The sequence below is a fragment of the Colobus angolensis genome, unplaced genomic scaffold, assembly GCF_000951035.1.
Source record: "Colobus angolensis palliatus isolate OR3802 unplaced genomic scaffold, Cang.pa_1.0 Scaffold362, whole genome shotgun sequence".
NCBI lineage: Eukaryota > Metazoa > Chordata > Mammalia > Primates > Cercopithecidae > Colobus > Colobus angolensis.
In genome coordinates, this window is record NW_012116955.1 from 2,638,072 (window position 1) to 2,649,955 (window position 11,884).

The 11,884-nt window shown below is 41.1% G+C and overlaps 1 long non-coding RNA gene across 1 annotated transcript; it reads right to left on the bottom strand.

Annotated features, from left to right (window-relative positions):
- Positions 1 to 8,897: 8,897 nt before the first annotated feature.
- Positions 8,898 to 10,811, bottom strand: LOC105519949. Its single transcript, XR_001003050.1, has 4 exons — positions 9,984 to 10,811; positions 9,647 to 9,882; positions 9,235 to 9,304; positions 8,898 to 9,010 (listed from the first exon to the last, which is right to left on the bottom strand). It is a non-coding gene; the product is annotated as an uncharacterized LOC105519949 (long non-coding RNA).
- Between the last annotated feature and the right edge of the window lie 1,073 nt (positions 10,812 to 11,884).

Consider the following 11,884-nt stretch of genomic DNA (forward strand, 5'->3'; position numbering starts at 1 on the left):
CCTGAGTAGCTGGGATTACAGGCACCTGCCACCACGCCCATCTATTTTTTGTGTTTTTAGATTTTTAGTAGAGATGGGGTTTCACCATGTTGGCCAGGCTGGACTTGAACTCCTGACATCTGGTGATCTGCCCACCTCAGCCTTCCAGAGTGCTGGAATTACAGGCGTGAGCCACATCACCAGGTCTGCATTATTTCATTTAATGCATGTAAAGTGTCTCTAAAGCATATGCTCTGACTGAAATACCCTGAATTTAATCACTAGGAGAACACATGAGAGCACTGTAGAATCATGAAGACATTATATCTATATGGACAGGTGGGCTATGTTTGTGGCAGCAGGAAATGGCCCTGTTCTGTTACAGCACTAGCTAGAACACAATAAAACCAAATTGTGAAGAAACACAGTATCTTGTTAGAAATTAAATCAACTTAAAAAATTCACAGATTAAAAAAATTTTATTCTATAAATTTCAAACAAGTACAAAAATAGAGAAAGAGTATAATAAACTCCCAAGAGCCCATCATCCAACATTAACAATTATCAACTTCAGGCTAATCTAGTTTCATCTATACCCTTCAACCACTTCCTTTGTTTTCTGCATTATTTTGAAACAAATCTCAGACATCAAATCATTTCATCCATAGGAAAATGGATGAAATCATTTCATCCATAGACTCAGTATGTCTAAAAGATATAGCCTCTCTAACAACAAAAAGAGCCACAATGCCAGTATCACTCTTAACAAAGTCCCAATTATTTTTTGATACATGAAATAGCCTGTATTTAAGCATGTATCTCACAAATGTCATCTTTTTTTTTTTTTTTTTTTTACAATATTGAATGAGAATCCAGCTGGGATGCAAACATTGAGAATGTTGATATATCTTCTTAGTTTCCTGATTTATAGGTTACCCATTCATCTCTTGTTGGTTTCTTTCCTTGCAATTTATTTGTTATAGAAATCATTTGTAGAGTTTTCCATAGTCTGGATTTTGCCGATTGTATCTCTGTAATGTAGTTTAACATTTTTCTCTGTCATCTGTAAATTGGTAATTGTATCCAGAGGCTTTATCGAATTCATATTCATTTTTATTGTTTTCAGACAAGAGTCTGAAATAGGCATTGTCAAATTCTTTCTTCAGGGACATATAATATTTCATCACCTCTTTTTCGGATGTTAGCAGTCGTTGATATTTATTGCCTATATATATTAATTCATTAGAATGTTGCAAAATGATGATCTAATTACGCCAATCTTTTTTCATTGTTAACTGGAATTTATCAATAAAGACAAACTTTTTATCACTTTTTATTTGGTTGTGTCAGTACAGTTGGTATTGGAAAGTCCCTTTATTTGCAGTTCTGAAACTGATGATTAGCATCCTTTAACACTATTAAATTCAGTTTTTAAAAGCATCATTCTGAATTCATAGATTTGAAGACATTTTATGTCTTTTTATCTATTACAGCTCAATAATAGTCAAATTTTCCATTTTTGGAAAGTGAGAGTCTCTCCAAGTTGACTCTTGAGTTCCTTTTCTCTTTTGAGATGGATCTCCCTCTGTCACCCAGGCTGGAGTGCAGTGGCGAGATCTCGGATTACTGCAACCTCCACTTCCCAGGTTCAAGCGATTCTCCTGCCTCAGCCTCCTGAGTAGCTGGGATTACAGGCACCCACCACCATGCCCAGCTAATTTTTGTATTTTTAGTAGAGATGGGGTTTCACCATGTTGGCCAGGCTGGTCTCGAACTCCTGACCTCAAGTGATCTGCCTGTTTTGTAATCCTCACTGGGATTACAGGCGTGAGCCACCGTGCTTGCCCTCCTGAGTTCTTTTAACACAACTCTAGCAGTCTTGCTACCTGCTATAGCAAGGTACAACAAGCTCATCTTGTACATTTCCTGTCTCAGATCTATTTCCTTTTAGTGGTAAGTGGTATTTAGAGGCCACAATCTGGGCCCTAGGGGTAGCGTTCGTAGATTTTGATGTGTATGAATCATACTTGGAGTTTCTGTGTTTTCTTTCACAGTGGCTCCCATTTGACTAAGAGTGAAATCCTTTCAATGACACATTAAGCCCTACATAAGCTGCATGCCTTGCTTCCTTTCTCACTATGCATGCTCCTTCCTATGGGCCACTGCTATGGAAATGCCCTTTTCCCAGATATATGCACAGATCAATCTCTCACCCTCTGTTAAGTGAGAGACTGACCTACACATATATCTAAATCTCTGCTTAATTAATCTCACCTTTTCATTGAAGCCTATTCTGTCAACTCCATTTACTTCAATTGCCTCTTAGATGAGAGAATCCCCATTTGAAACTGCAATACTAATTATCTCCCCAAACCCACTCCCAATAGCTCATATTCTATTTTTCTGTGTCACTTCTCATTTTTTAACATAGTTTATAATTTATTTATTATATAATGTCCTTCTCGTCTTCCTACAATATAAGTTCCACAAGAGCAGAGGTTTTTGTTTGGTTCACTACTGTATCTTTCGTGCCTAGGATAGTACCTATACATGCTAGGCATTCAGGATATTTGTTCAATGAACAAATGAATGCAAACCTTAGTATATTTCTGAATCATCCCACACTTAGTCTATCAGTATGGTTCAATCTCCTGAGGAACAGATTGAATTGAAAGCAAACAACATCCTTCAAGAAAGTGAGCTATATCAATACGTGGGGACAAGTCCATGAATTTCAAAACTATCCTGACATGTCTGGGCATGTGGCCAAACTGAACAATGTTTGTCTCCCTCTCTCCCTCCCTCCCTTCCTTTCTTTGTTTTTCTCTCCTTTCTTCCCTTTCTCTCCATCTCTTTCTTTCTCTTGAGACGGCGTCTTGCTGTGCCTAGGCTGGTCTTAAACTCCTGGGCTCAAGAGATTCTCCTGCCTCAGCCTCCCAAGTAGCTGGGATTACAGGCGTGCCACCACGCCTGGCTGCTTTTTTCTTTTTTTTTAAGGGCTAGTCAATGTACATTCACTTTCAAAAAAGAAATGTAACATAAACTCAGAATCTCCATCAGCAATGAAATTCAAGTCAGAATTAAGATGTATCTCAAAGAGTATACCTTACTATTGCTCCAGAGTAGTTCAGCGTGTTTAATGCTAATGTTCTCTTTGAAGCAATTAAACTAATCAACTATTAGCAACAATTCCCAAACTGTACTTTTGTTAGTTTTTATTTTATTTACTTTGATTTTTGAGACAGAGTCTTGCTCTGTCACCCAGGCTGGAGTGCAGTGGCTTGATCTTGGCTCACTGCAACATCCGCCTCCTGGGTTAAAGCGATTCTCCTGCCTCAGCCTCCCAAGTAGCTGGGATTACAGGCTCATGCCACCACGCCAGGCTAATTTTTGTATTTTTAGTAGAGATGGGGTTTCACCATGTTGGCCAAGCTGGTCTCGAACTCCTGACCTCAAGTGATCTGCCCGCCTTGGCCTCCCAAAGTGCTGGGATTACAGGCATGAGTCATCATGCCCGGCCTTAATCAACTACTTTTATACAAAAGTAGTTGCGGCTGGGTGCAGTGGCTCACACCTGTAATCCCAGGACTTTGGGAGCCTGAGGTGGGCAGATCACCAGGTCATGGTGAAACCCTGTCTCTACTAAAACTACAAAAATTGGTTGGCCATAGTGATGTGCGCCTGTAGTCCCAGCTACTTGGGAGGCTGAGGCAGGAGAATCGCTTGAATCTAGGAAGCAGAAGTTGCAGTGAGTTGAGATGGCACCACTGCACTCCAGCCTGGCAACAGAGCATGTCTGTTTCAAGAAAAAAAAAAAATTAGTTGATTAAAATTATTTAGTATAGGTGTGGCTACTCACATCAATAATCACAGCTACTCAGGAGGCTGAGGTAGGAGGACAACTTGAGGTCAGGAATTCAAGAACAGCTTGGGCTACAGAGTGAGCTCTCATTGCTTTAAAAAAAAAAAAAAAAAGCAGCTTGGTGAGGAGACTCATACTTGTAATCTCAGCACTTTTGGAGGCCAAGCTGGAAGGATCACTTGAGGTCAGGAGTTTAAGAGCAGCCTGGGCAACATGGTGACACCCCATCCCTACAGAAAGTAATACAAATTAGCTGAGCTTGGTGGCACATGCTGAAGGATCTCCTGGTTATTTGGGAGGCTGAGTGGGAGGATCCCTTGAGCCCAAGAGTTCAAGGTGGCAGTGAGCTATGATTAGGCACTGCATTCCAGCCTGGGTGGCAGAGTGAGACCCTGTCTCTAAAATAATTTATGATGATAACAATGATAATGTTATTTGCCCTGTATTTTTGTTACTGCTCATATCCATCTTTTTTAATGCACTAAATGTGTTTTTATTGATGGTATGGCCTCCAGTTATAAAAAATATGGATATAAGCTTAAGAAAGACACAGTGCAAATAACTTCAAATAACTTTTTCTTTTTTTTTGAGAAAGGGTCTCACTCTTGCCTAGCTGGAGTGCAGTGGCACAATCATAGCTCACTGTAGTCTTGACCTCCTGGGCTCAAGCAATCCTCCCATCTCAGCTGCCACATAGCCAGATCCTCCAAGTAACCCAGTTACTTTTTAACACGTTGTAGAGATGGTCTTGCTATGTTGCCCACTGGTCTCAAATTCCTGGCCTCAAGCGATCTTCCCACTTTGGCCTCCCAAAGTACTGGGATTACAGGCGTGAGCCACTGCACCTGACCTAATAAACTATTTTTGTACAAAGGACAATTTGGGGTTTGTTGCTAATAGTTGGTCACTTTAACTGCATCAATAAGAACACAGGCATTAAACACACTAAACTTCTCTAGGGCAATAGCAAGGTGTGTTCTTTGGGGTATATCTCAATTCTGACTTTTGAATCTCATCATTTATAGTGATTCTGGGCTTACATTATACTTCGTTTTGGGGTATTCAAAATATGAATTTTGGGGGTATACAGTCAGGACACAACAGCTTCCGACTTTTCTCATTTCTGTCTCTTTTGGATAATTTAAATCACGCCACCAGTTCCACCCTAAAAAACATGTTGAACTCCATTCCATTAGGTATTTCATGGATGCCAGCACATTGTCCTAAGCACCAAGTTTAAAGAGAGATTAAAGGGAAGTCTCTGCTTTAGAAGAACTGACCCTCCAGGTCCAGAAGGGAGAAACCAATAATCACATGTTACAAGGCTCATTCCATAGTATAATTGGAGAGGGGCTTATTCTACCTTGTTTTCAGCAGCACGTTTCTATGGCACATCTGATCCTCTGTCATTACCTGTGACAATTTTCCAGCCCTCTCCTTTTTTTTTTTTTTTTCTCCTTCCCTGATCAGCTTGGGATTACAAGGTCAATACAGTAATTTTAGCACTTTTACCTGCATCCTCAATACTCTTGGCCCATTATTGTTCTGCTCCTCCTGGTCAGTTTATCCCTGATTTTGGATTAATCCAGTCTTATCTTTCTCCTCCCGAGGAGATAAGCACCACACAATACTAAATATGCTGATTATCTTTGTTAAAATTAGTGGTTTTCAGCCTCAGCTGATACTTTATCAATGCTAGGTAAATTTATAACTTGTCCATGGTCAGCTCCATTTTCTCCAAATCTGCAGCGTCTGATGAAAAAGCCTCATCATACCTCCTAAATTCCTCATCTTATTCTCTCCTGAAGATCACTTTGTTACTTTGCAAAGTCATGATCAGACACTAACTTCTTCAGTTTTCATGTTGACCAATGGTCTGTATTAAATCCAAGGCAATTTCCAGCAACTTTTGCTTGGTTCTCATCCTTCTTTTTCTTGGCTCATTTCATTCCAGGGATTCTTGGTTTTCTACTTAGTTTCCGTTCCTAACAAATATGGCACTTGAACTTGGCAGCAGATTCCTGTGTCCTGATTTTTGTCCCTTGGCACAAATTATTCTCTAGGATTTGAATAAACCTGGAATGTCCTAATCCTGAAAGACCACAGGGTTCAACTCTTGGACACCTTTTTTCTCTATTGGTGATTTCATCTAATCTTACGGCTTTAAATATGCCTTCCATATGCTGATGACTCCCAATTTTATTTTAGTCAGACCTCTTCCTCTGAACTGTGGACCTCTACATCTACTCAAAAATCCCAATTTGAATATCATGTGCTATCTTAAACTTAACATGTTCAAAATCAAGCCAACAAGAGAACATTTTTGGAAGTGATGGATAGTCATTATCTTGATTGTTAATGGTTTCATGAGTGTATTCCTATGAAAAAAACTCATCGAATTGCATACTTTTTAAATGTACACATTTTTGTACATCAGTTATATCCACTACAGGAGGCAAGGACAAAACAATTTCCTGATCTCAGTGAAGTGATGCATGTTTGTAAATTATTGCCTTCAAATGACAGATTTTTTGCATATTCTGAAGTGCCTTTTCCATTGCTCTTTTGAAGGCAACTATAATAAATGAAGTAACAAGAAAAGATAAAGTTCTCAAATAGGTTGGACTGGACTGTACTTGATTTGAGATTCTGATTAAACCCTCATAACTCTGATAAACTCAGCTACATGGCATGCTGAGACCTCAGCAGTGGGGAGACCAGGACTCATCAGAGTAAGACAAGGAGTCTAGTTCTCATACTGAAAAGGTATCCTCTTCTGCCCCAAGATGGTCTCTAATGATGTTACTCTACAGGGTGGAGTAAGATCAGAGGCAGTGGTAATATTCAGACAGTTAAGTCATGCATATTAATATATACTTATAACTAAGTACTATGTTATAAGTATTGTTTGGATCCAGAACCAAGTTTTTGGAAAGGTAGGGAGGGTCCTACTCCCAGAAAAGGACTAGCAAAAGATAAGCAGTTTATTCTAGTAGGCTGAAATTCAAAGAAAGGCTCTAATCCCAACTGGGGAACTGTTACAAGAATCATGAAAACAGCTAAAAGCTCTTTCATACATACTGGGCAGTGAGGATTGATGTGTTAGTTCACAGGACACTTGACTGGGGAGCCAGGCACATTGGATATTGGGTTTCCAGCAATAGAACTAATTTTAGAAAGCACCAAATGGTAGGTTTGAGCTTACTATATTTTAAGATTACCTGGAAGCCTGGTGTAAGGCAGAAGGAAAATTCCTGTTGGCTGAAGTCACTAAAGTCAGACACACGAAAATTGTCTTTGAACTTCTGAAGCCAATCAGAATCAAGGATATCCCAGTTTAATTACTATAGTCAAGCTCCTTAGGTCCTTAAGGATTTTTTTTTTTAGCCTGGCCTGTTGCTCACGATAGAGAATAGAGGTGCAATCATGGCTGATTGTAGCTTCAGTTTCCTAGGTTCAAGTGATTCTATCTCAGTCTCCTGAGTAGCTGGAACAAGTGCACATCACCACACCCAGTTAGTTCTCTTGTTTGTAGGGATGGCATCTTGCTGTTTCCAGGCTGGTCTCAAGCAACCCTCCCTAAGTGCTGGGATTACAGGCATGAGCCACTGCACCTGGTCCCAAGCAGCAGATATGCTCTGGAGGGTAAACTTATTCAACTGATCTTATCCAATATTGCCTGAGTTTTTAGGAGGTTATTACTGACTAACAGCCTCCTGTGTGATTAGAAATTGCCATCAAGGAGTCGGTAACCAAAACTGAGCTTTCAAGTTCAATTCCATTCAAGTTAAACCTTTTTGGATCTGACTCTAATTACAGGATATTCTTATATTTCTAACTCCCTTGCTCAATAATCTTAAGGGTATTTACAACATCTGTTTTCTGTCCCACACACATCCACCCTATTGGTACCCAAATCCTCAATATTTGTCTCTCAGACTCTGAACCATACCGTCTTTGCTCAGTATTTCTTCGGCCTATTTTCCCAACATCTGTCTGGTTTAAACTCAAATCCACTTGTTCTATTTTCAAGAATTCTTCCTAGCTTCACTTTTCCTTGGCATCCTGTGTCACTATTGACAAAATGGTGTTTTATTTCAGGGGTCTTGGCAGAGCCTAGCACAGGCCAGTGTATGTAAATGTGGAGTACTAATTTTGCTATCAACTAAGAAAATGTGACATATTAAAAGATCTATTGGGAGGCAAGAGAGTTAGAAGGAGCTACAGAAAAAGAGGTCAGAGGGCTCGAAAGCAAATAGTCTATTTCACAACTTTGTCTTGGTTGCCAGCTTTGACAAAAGGGAAATGGCACTCTTCCCTGAAAACTGTGGAATATCAATAGTCTTTTACCACATATTGTATAACAGTAAGTGCCTGGCCCTATTCTAGGCACTTTTTAAGTAATGAAACACAGATCTTAAAATTTTATGTAGAAGTTCTGGAAGGGGGAGAAAAACAATGATTAATAGTTTTATGTACAGCAGGTAAGGGTATCGGAGATCAAGGGTATAAATGCAAATACTGCTTTTACTGCCATCTTACACGCACTACCTTCATAGTGAAGGTGTATTTTCTATCTCCAAATGTCATGTTACATGCCTAAGGCTTCTCTCTCATTTTATTTGGTAGTATCAGATAGTATTAGGTAACCCATCTTGCCAAATGACCTCTTCCTTCCTGGATTTTAGCAAGCCTGAATGTCTTTACCAGATTGTTTAATCAGTGATCTTCCCTCATGACCATAGTTAATAAACTGCTATTATTGTTCTATTGTGCTCTTTTTATTTTCTGTGTCTCATTCCCCTACTTCTCAACTTAAGCATCCAGGCTTTCAAAATTACAGTTACATCAAAACTAAATATTCCATGATTTGCTCAGTAACAATCATTTTTAATTCCTGTCTCTCCACTCTTACACTGATCCAAAAACCCTTACATTGTACCTTGCACAAACCCGAAACGTTCAGAGTAATTTGATTACAAGGCTGGTTAGTGGATTTTCCATTTAATGCCCGCCATGTTATTTCAGGACCTATTTAAAATAATTAAAAACAACATAATCCAAAATTACATGTTTTATTTTTGTGTTTGTAAAACGAAGAGCTTTTTTCTGGATGGTTTTCTCATCAGCTTTTCATACAACAGTCAAGTAAACCTCGTGGCACTAGCCCTAGAAAAGGAAAAACATGAGATTCTTACAAGACTACCAACATTACAACAGCTTATGTAAAAGCATTAAAAAAAAGTATTGTCCTTATAATGGTCCATCTCAGAAGCCAGATCCGTAAAAGTTTTTTTTTCAACAGAAGTTCAGGTTCGGGATAAGATCATCACAGATAAGACCAAGGACACAATATTCACTAATCGCTAAGCAAACAGAAAAACTCCACTTACAGAAATCGTTGCAACTTTGGAACTTCCAAGACAATACGGCCTCTTATCAATGGGCAGACAGCGACCCTCACTGTTGGCAGAAAAAAAAAAAAAAAAACCCGGGATTTTATAACAGAACTGTTACAAACTTTTACGGATCTTTTATAACAGAACTGTTATAAAATCTCGTCAACAAAATTTACTCCACTTCTGAAGTATTGGTCTTAATCTCAGAAGCCGAATCCGTACTTATTTTTCTTCAGGTTATCAGCTTCGGGATAGGTTTCATCATTGATTAGACCATCAGACCTTGTATATGTACACATTAATACATTAAACTGCACTTCTGTGACACTGACCATAAGCCAAGGTAAAGGTAAAAGGCAAGTATTATAGTACAAATACTACAGAACTTTTAAGCCATACAACATACTTCAAAATGAAGCTGCTAGTCAGTGACATCCGACATTCATTATCTTCACTGGCTGATCGTCCACACCCAGAATGCTGTTCAATGACAAAAAAATTTGATTTAGTCTAGGTGTGGATTAAATGCTATGCTCTATCATAAAGTACTAAAACAACACATACCCATGAAGAGTGTCAGGTTTTAACCAAGCGGTTTTCCATTAAATACTCTCCAGCATATTCTGGAATTCTTTCATGTATCTAACAAAAAGAAGTAAATATCAAACGATGCAACAGTTCCTATTCCTGTACATCAACAGGTTTACTCCTTTAGTTTGGTAACTAAGCTTAACAGCTCTTACCTTTGCATCTTCAGAGCTGCTCTGCTGTGCCACGACAGCGCCATTGTTCCTGCGGGAAATCGATATTTAAGCATTCTCGCAGAAACGTCACACTCCAAGGTGTTTTTTCACACAAAACCTTTCCCCTTCATGAATCCGAATTGCACACAAAGCCGCCTTCGAACAGCTCAGTCTCAATACAGGGTTGAGGCTGCCCGTTTTAAAAAAACGCCGACGGAAGGTCTTCGCCATTTTAGTAAAGGCCCCTTGCTCTTAAAACTAATCCTGCGCCCCAATTAAGTGTGTTTTTTCCGCCGCCGTTCAGGCACATGCCGGAGGCCAGCAAGCGCGGCACCCGTGGCCGATCAGCGTTCCCCTCACGCCAAAACTCGGAGCCTGTGGCCGTCACGACTCAATCTCAGTACATGTGGCGGTCGGGCCGCACATTTCCCACGTGCAAGCTTTCAACTCTCAGCACTCTAAGCGCTACACTAAGATGGCTTCACACTATCAAAACTCTTAACTTGGCCTGCGCCTCCATCTTTTGCTCCGGTACTCGCCCGCAACACTGACGCTTACCTACCACACCGCCATACGATCACGAAGGCCTACGTAAAAGACCGAAACGCGCAGCCAGTAGCTCCTTATATAGCCTCCCCAGTCAGAACGAGGCTGCCCCGCCCTGTCGCACCTATTGGACATGGAAGTAGACAGGGGTGTGGCCGCGAATTACCGGGAGCGCGCGCGGAGGCTCTTCCGAGTCCCGTCCCGCGTTGTGGCGCGCGCGCCGTAGGCCGGCCGCGCGCCCGGCCATTTCCCGGCGCGCGCCCGTAGGCGCACTGCGAAGCGTAGCTTGCTAGTCTTGCGGCCGACTTGGCCCTACGTGGCGCGGGTGTGGCGCCAGAATTCAAACAGCCGCAGTTGGAAACGACGCTCTCGCCTGCCACAAGCCAAGTTCGCCCAGGACAGATTGGGTCCCAGAGTGGACCCAAGTTTTGCAGCACAGGGCGGCCTCAGCTTAGGACCGACTCGAGAAGCCGGGCTGGCTGGCCGGCGCCGGACTGTAGTGGGCCCCCAGCGGAGGCCGCCGGAGGAGCGGGCTAGCCCTGGCCGCAGCACTCCGGGGAAGGGCAGTTGGCTGGCAGAAAAGCTTGGGTGAAAAAGCGGACAGCGCCACGTGAGAACCGCCCCGGCGTGCGGCTCCTCAGGGCCTCAGGGCGGGCATCAAGGCCCCATGGGGGCCATTCGTCTTCACGCTTCCTCGTGCCAAGCATCCGGTTACACTAAACCTGACCACACAAGTCTCCCTCAAACAGCGAACGTGAGGTTCAGTACTCCATTTCGCAGAGGAGAAAACTGAGGCTTAAAACAGCCAGGTAATTTGCCTAAGGTCACACAGCTGAAATGCTTTGCTAATTTTTAACTTCTTTGTACTCAATTAGTTATATTGAAAACGAGAGAAAGATGAATTTGAGAAATATCCCTGAATATCCAGACTACAAACTTACAAAATTCAAAAGCAGTGCTTTCATTAATTAGCATGTTTGAGTTAATTTGTGTGCGTGTGTGTTGGTGCACACGACATTTGAACATTTCAGTATTTGAAAATTCAGGCCCTTGACTTCTGTATTTCGAAGCACTACTTATTAAAGTTGTTTATGTGTGCATTTGATTATGGTCCGATTCTGCTAGAGTGTGGGAGGAACACATCTGATTTTGTGCTCTGCTGTTTATTTTTTCTTAAAACAGTGCCTAACATTAAGTAGGTTGTTGGTAATGGTTAAATGAATGAATTAACAAATACATTCGGTGACTTTTTAGAAAATTAGAATGAAGATCAAACTTCACATTCAAAGGCAGTGAAAAGCACTTTTCTCTAGCAGGAACCTAAATAATGAAGTATTGTCTGGGCCGAGCATTTT